The 9,596-nt window shown below is 41.9% G+C and overlaps 1 protein-coding gene across 1 annotated transcript in view; it reads right to left on the minus strand.

Moving 5' to 3' along the window:
* Nucleotides 1-9,290, minus strand: part of LOC140453434 (transmembrane protein 144-like) — an 80,856-nt gene extending 71,566 nt beyond the window's left edge. Inside the window, exon 1 of the mRNA XM_072548147.1 lies at nucleotides 9,170-9,290. The gene's annotated coding sequence lies outside the window, so the exon portion shown is untranslated. The remainder of the gene's footprint in view (nucleotides 1-9,169) is intronic.
* Between the last annotated feature and the right edge of the window lie 306 nt (nucleotides 9,291-9,596).

Raw genomic sequence — 9,596 nt, forward strand, 5'->3', positions numbered from 1 at the left:
CAGCTAGGAGGTAAACTTTCCTGTTATGTTGAGAAAGTGCTCAGGTGCTGGTGATCATTACCAATTGTTTTTATTTCCACACTCTTTGGAACATTTCCAACAAAACAAGTTGGGAAGATGTTAGGTAAGGTAATATTTCGGAAAGGATCCATGTTGGTTCTGAGCCTGCATTAAGCTCCATTACGTTAAATACAACAGAATTGTAATTATTACCAAGACCATTCTATGCTCAGTCAACAACATGCATCACTTGTAGCATCCATTAAAATTGGAGATAGCCAAAGCATCATGTTTCCACATATACTAATTCTTTTTCTAGTGTTCTCTCTCCCAGTATTATTTGGTTATTATTGTCCTACCAAATTAATTAAACCTCACTGAATAGTACTAACAAGATGTCTTGTGGGGATCTCAGTTAAGGTTTTGTTCAGGTTTAAAAATTCCAGCTTGTACAGGTAACATTTCTCCTGGGGTCAGTCCCAATATCCTAAGAATCTAAAGCCCTCATTCCTGCCCCACTTCTCCAGCCAGACCTTCATCTATTTCCAAATCGACTTGTAAGTGTTACCAGCAGTAATCCAGAGATGACTAGGTTTGATTTTCTGTTTGCTAATTTCCTACCTAGCACCCTAAATTCTGACTGCAGGATAACCTCTTCTTACCTATGTAATTTCAGACGGACAAAGACTATGATACTATTGACTATTTACCATCCCCACTCAGGATGTTCTGCTGCTACACAGTGACAGCCATGACCCTGGCAGCAGAGGAACAATGCACCATCCTAGATTCACATCTGCAGTCACAGAAATACCTACTTATTCACGCAATTATCAAATTACCTATCACTATTGTTCTTCTGGTCCTTTTTATACTACCCTGAGCCACATGTGCATTGTGGAATGACATAATTTATACATTTGTTTTAGAATATATATTCCGAATTGTGTTTTACTTGAGCTTCGTGGGAAAGAGCATGATGTGCTGATTACTGAAGTGTTTTGGAAGGAAAACTAGGGTTAAAGTTACTGCCATTGCTCATAGGTTTCTTGTTCATGTACAGCCTGGGCCAAAAGGGGCAGTCAAGGATATAGCTTCTCTTCCTCTTCCTCCTCGTGCTCCTGCCTCTCAACTTCTCAGCTCATTGTCAATGAAAAAACCTGTTCCCTCATGGTGGCAAAATGAAGGTTGACAATCTTGAAATCTACTCATGAAGTATTTCAGGGCCACTCCAAATATGCCCAGTCAGCAGAAGCAGTGTCCTGAATTGGAGCATCAAAGGTCTGTTTTGAAACATCCCTGTGGCAACACAGCCCACATAAGCTGCTGTGTACATGTACAGGGGTTCCAAAATGGAGTGCCTTGAGTAGATAACGCTTATCATTTGACACATCATAGTGCCTGAAATAGAGCTAACCCAGGGGATTGCTGCAAAATAAATCTACCATGACCATAGCCAGGATATCTGCCATTGATCTGCAGCATTGGTCCACCCTTGGTCATAAACCAGCAGCATGCTGAGGGATGGGAACTCCATTTTGTTCCTGTAAATGATCAAGTTCACTTTGAGATACCTAGGATGTAACGTGCTTACTATCAAAACCTTACACCACACCCTGAAATCCCACACTGACCTTCATGGTTACTTTGTCAGCTTATATCTGACAACAGTAAACAAGAGGAAGTTAGCTGGCTTCATACAGAGATGTACACTAATCTCCCCTATATGACAATGACTACTCTACAGAATGCTGTGTATTGCAAGCATGCTCCCATATATAAGGAAACTTATACTAGACACAATGTTCCACAAGTGGTCTCACCAAAGCTTTACACAATTGCAGTAAGACTTCTTTACTCCTGTATTCAAATACTCTTGTAATAAAGGCTACTATTTATCTTTCTAATTGCTTGCTACACCTGTAGATTTGCTTTCAGTGTCTTGTGAACAAGGACACATAGGTCCCATTGGACTTCAACACTTCCCCAATATCTCATTATTTAAAAAGTGATCATCATCTCTATTTTTCCTACCAAAGTGGACAACTTCACATCTTCCTGCAGTATATTCCGTTTACTAAGTGCATGACCACTGACTTATCTTGTTCAAAAACTCTCGAAAGTGCTTTGCATTTTCCTTGTAAACTACATTCCCATTTAGTTTTGTGTCACTTGAAGATATTACATTTAATCCCCACAGCCAAATCACAGACAGATTGTGCTCACGCTATCTCACTCGTCACAGACTGCAAACCTGAGAATGACCCATTTAGTCCTACCATCTGTTTACTGTCTATTAATAAATTCTCAATCTCTGCCAGTATATTGCCTCCAGACCCATCTGCTTTAACTTCACAAAAGGTTATTACCATTGCTCATGAGTTATTCATTCATGTACAGCCTGGGCAGAAAGGGGCAACCCCAAGACTGCAGCCTCTCTTCTTCTTCCTCCTCATTCCCAGCCTCCTGCCTCTCAACTACTCAGCTCATTGTTGCTGAGAAAACCTGTTCCCTCATGGTGATAAAGTAACGTCTTCAGTGGGACCTTATCAAAAGCTTTCTGAAAATTTTAAAATGCATCTCATACATTGGTTTCCTCTTACCTCTTTTGCTAGTTGCATACTCAAGAACCTGTAATAGCTCCTTGAAATATAATTTCCCTTTGAGAAATCCTTGCTGATTCTCCCCAATCCCACCATAATGTTCAAAATGACAACTGATCCCATTATTTATAACAGATTCCCACATTTTCCTTACTGCTAATGTCAGGCTAACAAGCCAGCAGTTTCCCATTTCCTCCCTTCTTCCTTTCTTAAACAACGGGGCTACATTTGCTACATTTCAATCTGCAAGAACCATTCTTGAATCTGGAGTATTTTGGAAAGTGCCCGCAATGGCTACTTTCCCTACAGCCACAACTTTAAGATATTCTGGGTTGTAGTTCATCAGGAAGCAGACAATTTATTAATTTTTTAGTCCCATTAATTTCGCCAGGACTATTATTTTAAGGTAGTTTAATTCACTATTCTTGCTTGTCCCTTGCCTCTCTAGTATTTCTGGGAGAATTTGTATATTTTCTGCATGAAGACAGACAGAAAGGATTTAGTTGGTCTTTCTGTTATTCCATTATTCTCCATTATAAATTCTTCTGTCTTGCTTGTAATCGGTCAACATTTGGACATACCTATTTTCATATTTCTCACCAGTTCACTTTCATATTCTGTTATCTCTTCCTTTATCAGTTTGTGGTCATCCTTTGATGAGTTGTAAAATGTTCTCAGTCCTCCAACTTACTATTTTTGGTAACTCTATAAACCCCTTCCTTTGATCAATTGCAATCTTTAATTTCTCTTGTTAGGTGTAATTAGATGGCATTTCCTACTGGGTTTTGTGCTTTAAGCAGTTTAAAATCTGTTCTAAACCATGTATTAACTTTTTAAATGCTACCTATTACTGTCTGCTGTCATACTTTTTGACATAGTTCCCCAATCTACCGCAACCAATTTGCCCTCATACTTTTGAGGTTTGTTTTATTTAAGACCCTAGTTTGGGGTCGAGCTAGACCACTTTCAAAATTAATGTTAAATTATATGCATTGTTAATCTTTTAGGGGAGAATTACCATAATGCAATTATTAATTAGACCTTTCTCATTTCTGAACACTAGATCTTACATCGTTCGTTCTCTAATTGATTCTTCAATCTACTATTCTAGAAATCTCTCTCATATATTTTCAAGGAATAATTTGAGTAACTCACCTTCTGACTCCCCAGAACCTGCGCACCATCTACATGACACAAGTCAGGGGTTTGACAGAATACCACCACTCACCTGGATGAGTGCAGCTCCAATGCCACTCAACAAGCTTGACACCATTAGGACAAGATTACCTGCTTGCTTGGCAAAACATCCACAAACACCACCAATGCACAGCATCAACAATGTTCAAAATACATACTGCAGAAATTTATTTAGGTTTCTTAGCATCTTCCAAAGCCACAAACCCAACCATCTAGAAAGACGAGGGTAGCTGATGTATGGGTACACTATCACCAGTAAGTTTACCTTCAAGTCATTTACAATCCTGACTTAGAAATATCCCATCACTTCTCCAAAGTCACTTGGTCAGAATCTGGGAATTGCCACCATTACAGCACTGTGGGTGTACCTGCTCTGAGTGGGACTGCAATGGTTCAAGAATTCAACTCACCACCACCCTCTCAACGGTAATTTGGAATAGGCAATAAATGTTGGAATACTTCCATGAGCTGAGCAAACCTGCAAAGCAGCTTTTCTTCTAATACAATTGTCTCCAACTAGTCTACCAGGTACATTGGGTGAAGCATACCTCCCATGAAAGAATAAAAATGTAAATTGATTATGGAAAATCAAGAGAAATCAGGTGAATTGAATGCATTTTTTGTGTCAGTCTTTGCTAATGAGGATGTAAGCAGCATCTCAGGGTCGGCTGTAAATCAGAAAATGGAAGAGAGTTGAACCTCAGGGCAAGTCCAATCACCAGGGAACCAGTACGGAGTAAACTATCGGAGCTACAGGCTGACAACTTCCTGGGTCCTGACAGATTTTACCATTTGTTCTTAAAAATTGATACATGATGTACTGTACTTAGATTTCCAGAAGGTATTTGATGAAGTGTCTCATAAAAAGCTATAATAATAAATGGATGCTTATCGTGTTCTAGTAACAGAAGTGGATGGATAAAAGATTGGATCACAAGAAGCAGGGAGTCGACATAAATGATGTTTTTGTCTGGCTTGCAAGATGTAATGTACATTTCTAGTTCCTACATAAAGGAGCATTGCTGTGGAACGTTTTGCTCGCATTGGCAAATACATTACTGTATGAACTAATGTGATGTAGTAGGTTAGATGTCTGGTGCAATAACGCTATCTTATAGACATCTACCTACTGTAACAAAACAGTGTTATCACAGGAGACTAAGCTGTGAGGGTACAAACAATCATCCATGGAATACTGCCATTAGCTGAGCAAACCAGCAAAGCAGCTTTTTCCTTTAATACAATTGTCTCCTACTAGTCTACCAGGCACATTGAAAACATTGGGCAATAACTTTACCACCAATAAACTGCAGCAACATCAACATAATTTTACTGGTCTGCTGGCTTTCAAAGAATTAAGGGGATTAAATGAACCTATATTGCTGTTCCGATCCTGATATTTTTCTGTACAATATATTAAATATAAGGGCTTTTACTCTCTGTTCAGCTGGTATTTGTCTTCAATCTTGCTATAGCAGTGCTTCTGCAAAAGTTATCTATCCAACAAAGAGGTTGGATTCCTATGAAGGAGATGGAGTCTCAGCTGCCACCTGGAGACCCAGGCTGTCACATTACCACTTTTCTCAAAGACCCGCTGCTTCTTGTGCTCCTTGGGCAACCCACAAGCTAGCAGTGGGTCTGTCCCCAGGACCAAGGCACCTAGAGGTAAGTATGCCACCACTGAGAGCTGCTAGCTAGTCAGAATCCTCACTGAGCAGACGATAGCTGCTGCTGGCACTACATCGGAAAAAAAGGTGTTCGAGGACAACAACATCAGATCCAACACTAAGCTCACGGTGTACAGAGCTGTGGTGGTTCCATCCCTCCTATGTGGCTCTGTGGTGTGGACTGTCTACAGTAGAAATCTCAAGGCACTGGAGCAGTGACACCAACACTGCCTACAGAAGATCCTGTGAATCCGCTGGGCAGACAGATCAACCTGGTTTAACGTTCTAGACCAGGCCAACATCCCCCATATTGAGGTACTGACCACCTTTGATCGGCTGCGCTGGGCTAGGCATGTCATCTACCTGATGAACACAAGTCTCCCCAAGCAGGCTCTGTATTCCCAGCTCCGAAACAACAGGCGAGCCCCAGGTGGACAGAGGAAGCGCTTCAGTCATACCCTCAAGGCCTCACTGGTGAAGTGTGGCATTCCCACAGACAGTGGAGGTCACTGGCCCAAGACCGTCCAAAATGGAGGAGCAGCATCCGGGAAGGGATCGAGCACCTCGACACTTGCCGTCAGGAAAATGTGGAAGCTAGGCGAAAACAGTGAAAGGAGTGCGCTATCACACGACCGCCCCACCCACCCCTTCCCACAACCTCTTTCTGCCCCAAGTGTAACAGTGTCCACGGAACCTACAATCGGACTGTACAGTCACCTACAGACTCATCCTGAGAGGGTGGGAGACTCATCCTTATCTGCGAGAGACCACCAGTGAGACACTTACATAAGGCTTCCGATTGAGAAGGGACCCAGGTAAAAGTAAATGCTGGCAGAAAGGAGTTCTCTCAAAAAGAACAAGGGCAGCAGAGTGGGTCACATCAGTACCCCTTCCTCGCTAACTGCTGCTTCCTGACACCAGGCCACTCACTCAGGCCTGTAGGCCCTTCTCTGAGTAAAAGATTCATTTGGAAGCCCACAGTCAAAGGTGATAAGATATGTTACATGTGTTCCCTCATGCACTGTAAGCTAACCACCAGCTGTTGGGTTACCATCAGCAGGACGAGACCATTAAGTGGGTGTTAATTCTATTCTGAAGTAGTTTATAAATTTTGAAGTGGATACTGCAGATACTGAAGATTAGAGTCAAGACTAGAGTGGTGCTGGAAAAGCGCAGCAGGTCAGGCGGCTTCCGAGGAGCGGGAAAAATCGACATTTTGGCTTGAATCCTGATGAAGGGTTTTTGCCCGAAATGTTGATTTTCCTGCTCCTCGGATGCTGCCTGACCTGCTGTGCTTTTCCAGCACCACACTAATCTAGACTCTGATGTCATTACCCATCCCTGGTTGCCTCTGTGAAAGTGGTGGTGAGCTGCCTCCTTGAACCACTGCAGGTCACATACTATAGAGTGACCCACAATGCCCTTAGGGAGGAAGTTCCAGGATTTTAACCCAATAACAGTGAAAAGAACAGCAATAATCAGGATGGGGAGTAGGTAGAAGGTGATCTTGCAAGATAGCGACAGTGTTCCCGTGTATCTGTTGCCTTTGTCCTTCAAGATGGAAGTTGGTTGGAGTTTGGAAAGTGCTGCCTTAGGATCTTCAGTGAATTCCGGCAGTGCATCTTATAGATAGTACACACTATTACCACTGAGCATCAGCGGTGGAGGGAGTGGATGCTTGTGGAAATGGTGCCAGTCAAATGGGCTGCTTTGTCTTGAATCGTGTCAAGCTTCTTGGGTGTTGTTGAAGCTGTAACCATCCATGCAAGTGGGAATTATTCCATCACAATCCTAACTTGTGACTTGTAGATGATAAGCAGGCTTTGGGGAGTGAGCAGGTGAGTAACTCGCCACAGTATTCCTAGCCTCTAAGTTGTTCTGTGTTAATGTAGCAAGTCCAGTTGAGTTTCTGGTCAATGGTAACCTTCAGGATACTGATAGTGGGAGATTCACCAATGGTAACACTGTTAAATATCAAGGGGTGGTGGTTCAATTATGTTTTACTGGTGCTGGATATTACCTGGCATTTGTGTGGCACAAATGTTACTTGTCACTTGTCAACCCAAGCCTGGGTATTTTCCAGATCTTATTACTTTTGAACATGGATTGCGTCAGTTTCCGAGGTGTCACAAATAGTGATGAACAATGCTCAATCATCAGGGAACATCCCCACTTCTGACATTATGATGAAGGGAAGGTCATTGCTGAAGCAGCTGAAAATGATTGGGCCCAGGACACTAACCTGAGGAACTCCTGAAGAGATGTCCATGGACTAACATGATTGACTCCAGTAAGCTGAGGAAAGTCACTTGTTTTCTCCCATTAGTTGATGCAAGCTGTTGTGTTTAACCGATAAGTCAGAAACTTTATAATTTGTGAACCTGTCAGCCTGTGCCTCCTGTGAAGAGGATTAAGATTTTAATATGCAGATTATATGTTGTCGGTTCATAGTTTATCTATGCTTAGAATCTATGTATTCTTAATAGATAGTCTTTTTTTTGTAAAAGCGCAGAAACCTGCCCTTTTTTTTGTTAACATGAGTCTATTGGTAAATTGTGGAATTTGCATACTTGGATAAAATTTGTATCTTTAGTGACAACTCTGGCAATAGTGAGACTTGATTTCCAGTGAATTACCCCAGTTAGATGTAACACCTTATGCGGAAGTAAGTGGACAAGATCCAGCCTTGGAATGAGAAAAATAATATTCGCATCAGAAAATTGCCAGACAATAACCATCTTCCCCCAAAGGATCATTTAACCCTCACCAACATGACATTCAATGGCATTCCCATATTTGAATCTCCCACTATCAAAATTCTTAGGATGACTGTTGATCAGAATTTGAACTGGGCCAAACAGTTAATGCAGTGGCTATAAGAGCAGATCAGAGGCTAGGATTTCAGCAGCAAATACTTCTGTCTCCTCAAAGATTGTTCAACAATCGCAAGACACAAGTACAGAATGTGGTGGAATACTCCTACTTGCCTAGGTGAGAACAGCTCCAACAACACTCAAGAATTCGACACCATCCAGGAAAGCACTTGACTGACATCCATAACCTTCAACAATCACTGTGTGCAATTTACAAGATGCACTACAGGAACTCACAAAGGCTTCTCCAACAGCACCTTCCAAATCCATGCACTTTACCATCCAGAAGTCAAGGAATCATGGAAACATCACCACCTACAAATTCCCATCAAAGTCAAGAAACATATCACTGATCTTGGAGTGTTAATGAGTCATAATCCTGGAACTGCCTCCCTAAACAGCAATGTTGCTGCTCTTACAATTCATGGACTGCAACAATTCACCATCACCCTCTCCAGAGAAATGGAATGAGTAATATAGCCGCGTCAACATGCCATGAAAGAATTTTAAAAAGCTCCTGAGCTGAAATGACTTTCATTTTCGCCAACCACCAGCTCAGAAATGATTTAATCGGCTGCAGCTCTCATCTATTTTGCTTGCTTGGTATTACCACAATATAGGACTGGAACTTGTGACTTAGGAATTCACCTGCATCAACCTATATCTCAATCATTCAGTTGCTTCATGCACTGGACTGTGCCATCTATATAAGAATTTGGTATGAAAAGGTGGCTTGAGAAATGACAGTGATTCAATCATGCTGCAGACGTAATTATGTGCATTTTAATGAAAATGCACATAACTTCTATTGGCGTTATTTTATACTCACAGCACCGATAATACTTTGTAAAGCACCAAGAGTTCCAGTAGCTGCTGGTTTTATTCTAGTATTTTGTTTCTCTTGCTGCCCTCCATGGTCCAGCTGCGGCTGTCCTAACCACCGGAGGCTCTTTCACTGAACCGCTGCCTTCGAGTAACGTTGGCCTGTGACGTCACAATAGCAGCTCTGATCTCCAGGCTCCATTGTGACATCACAATAACCCGCAGTGTTTCAGTCGGACTCAAACCAAAGCCTCAAATTCGTCGGGACGTCCTGCATCAGCTTGCCTTCCAAATCCTTCTTTCCATGGATCAGTCTTAATACAGGACACACACTGGAGAAAAGAAACTCATGGAACAAACAGGACGAAGTCCCCCTATTATGAACACGCAGCATCTCTTTTAACACGTAGTAGAGTTTTTGATGGTTCATCCTA

The sequence above is a fragment of the Chiloscyllium punctatum genome, chromosome 1 (assembly GCF_047496795.1).
Source record: "Chiloscyllium punctatum isolate Juve2018m chromosome 1, sChiPun1.3, whole genome shotgun sequence".
Lineage (NCBI taxonomy): Eukaryota > Metazoa > Chordata > Chondrichthyes > Orectolobiformes > Hemiscylliidae > Chiloscyllium > Chiloscyllium punctatum.